The sequence below is a fragment of the Bombyx mori genome, chromosome 22, assembly GCF_030269925.1.
Source record: "Bombyx mori chromosome 22, ASM3026992v2".
Classification (NCBI taxonomy): Eukaryota; Metazoa; Arthropoda; class Insecta; order Lepidoptera; family Bombycidae; genus Bombyx; species Bombyx mori.
Genome location: NC_085128.1, coordinates 8,816,536 through 8,818,899, shown reverse-complemented (window position 1 = coordinate 8,818,899; position 2,364 = coordinate 8,816,536). Strand labels below are relative to the sequence as shown.

The 2,364-nt window shown below is 32.0% G+C and overlaps 1 long non-coding RNA gene across 2 annotated transcripts; it reads right to left on the bottom strand.

Moving 5' to 3' along the window:
• Nucleotides 1–618: 618 nt before the first annotated feature.
• LOC105842411 (uncharacterized) lies at nucleotides 619–1,881 on the bottom strand. 2 transcript variants are annotated; one of them, XR_009976179.1, is made up of 3 exons: nucleotides 1,667–1,881; nucleotides 1,494–1,578; nucleotides 619–1,216 (listed from the first exon to the last, which is right to left on the bottom strand). It is a non-coding gene; the product is annotated as an uncharacterized LOC105842411 (long non-coding RNA). The 2 variants fall into 2 exon arrangements; XR_009976178.1 differs by having other exon boundaries at nucleotides 1,494–1,881.
• Between the last annotated feature and the right edge of the window lie 483 nt (nucleotides 1,882–2,364).

Here is a 2,364-nt window from a genome sequence, read left to right as displayed (position 1 = left end):
TTAGAATTTTCAGAAATAGTAACTGCAAGTATATTTTTCGCGTGAAATGGTGATGACTAAGCCATACTTGAATCGTAAAAATATCTCCATGCAAACACTACAGTGTGATTCCTTATAATGTGCACATATCGAAATGAAGCAATCTATGCTTAATTTTATCGAGGGAAAAATATTTAAAAAATGCTAAATATTTTTTTTTAATTGTTTGTGGAATTTTTAATTTTTTTTTCACTACTGTGACTCCGTTGTAAACAAAACTGTGTAACTTTTGAACTAAATCATCTATCGCGGTTAAAAAATGCATAACGATTGGTAGTATTTAGGCCTCCTCATAAAATGAAAAATCGAAATAAACATGTTTTTTTAACATAAATCTGTTATTTTTTCATCAATTTTTACAACAATCCTTAAATTTCTCAAAAAGACGCCCCCTTTACCTACTTTTTTATAACTTAAAGTTATTCTACATCGTATTAGCTACTAGCCCATTAGTAAAAATTTCATGTTTATAACTCAAACATACCATTTTTTATTAAGTGTTAAAAGATGGAACTCCAAATGTGCCATTTATTGTTTTCTTAAGGATGGTTTATTTGGGATGATATTAATACAAAAGAATTCAATTAAAACCATTTATTATTTTACACGAAATTTAATGATGAGGTTCTCAAAATGTCCACCTCTTTGTTGTAGGCACAAAGCCGCGTGAATTAAAATTCATCGAAATCTTACTTGAAAGGACGATGAACATTTCAATTTCGGGTTTTCACCTGCATGACAATATTTGTGTAAATTTCGACAGTTAGTAATGTCGTCTCTAGTGAATGTCGCTTCGTCCATCCATAGTATGGTTGTTGGAAAATTTGGGTTTTCCATGGTGCCTAAATTTGTTTAACCGCGATAGATCATTTAGTTCAAAAGTTACACCGTTTTGTTTACACCGGAGTTACAGTAGTGAACAAAAATTAAAAAATTCAAAAATATATTTAGTATAAAAAAAACATATTTAGTATTTTTAAATATTTTTCCTTCGATAAAATTAAGCATAGATTCCCTTATTTCGATATGTGCACATTATAAAGAATCACACTGTATAAGTGTCGAGAATTTAATTTCTGGGATATATTTTTTTTGCAAATATTTAAACGTTCAACAGCTGTAATACTTTACGTATCGATAACCGAATAAAACCCGCATGAGTGAAGGTTCTTGACATCTGTGAAACAAAGAAACGAGACAATTAGATAATATATACTCGACAAACCGTATTAAAATTATTTTCGTCTTTATAAAGCAATGTGGAACGATTTTTAACATTGACTCTTTGAAATGATATCGGAGGATTGGGTAGGATGGCGGTATCTGCCCGTTCAGGCTTACTCTATGTTCTACCGACATTAATCACAAAAATTATGTATTTTATTTTTATTACACATCGTTGTGTGTGTCACTCATATAGACGAAATAAATACGTATTTCCTTTAAAAACTTACTTGAGGCATTTGAATGCTGGTGCTGTTATAACGCTGGATATAAGTACTGCTGGTATCTTGTCCTTTAGGCCACGACATGCCGCTTCTGAAATGAACCTTTTCTTGAACGCTACGACTATTCCTTCTCCAAGAGGAGTTTTTAAATGAGTTCTAAGCAGTAGGCAGAGGATTACTTATCGCATATGAGTTCATGAGCTTCGGTGGCAGTCATTACAGAAAACTTCCTCACAACTGTTTTAATTTTTAAGCATTCTGTTGAATGCTTAATATTGTGTTTTTTTTAATTTAGGTACACACAGAAATTGTAAGAAATAGTAATCCTTTGAAAGTTCTCTTCATTGAAAGTAATGAGTGTTTGTAGAAGCGTTATAAACGATAGTCGATACGTTCATTAATAAACCAGCTAAATATGATAGAGCTATGTCCATTAAATATCATAATGACAGTACTGTCATACAAATGAGGCCATCAGCGCAAAAGTGGCCTAACCCACAACTTTTCATATTCGTGCTTATACTTAGTCTGGCCATAAATACTGTTACAATTAAAAATAAACAAAATATTACATTTGAATTTGAAATCTGTCATTTTTATATGATTGCTCATTGAGTTTCCTCATTTTGGCGCCAATACATTGTACAATATTTTGCGATATTAAAATGGAGTGAGGTGATAAAGAGAACCGAATCGCTGTGATTGCATTACACAAAGTATGTATGGAGCCAAATGCAATTTTTAAAACTCTCCATACGCTTGGTATTAGTAAAATGTTTGTGTACCGGACTATTAAAAGGTGCAATGAGACCTCCTCTGTTTGTGACAGAAAAAAATCTGGCCGTCCACGTAGTGTTCGTACGAAAAAGGTGGTCAA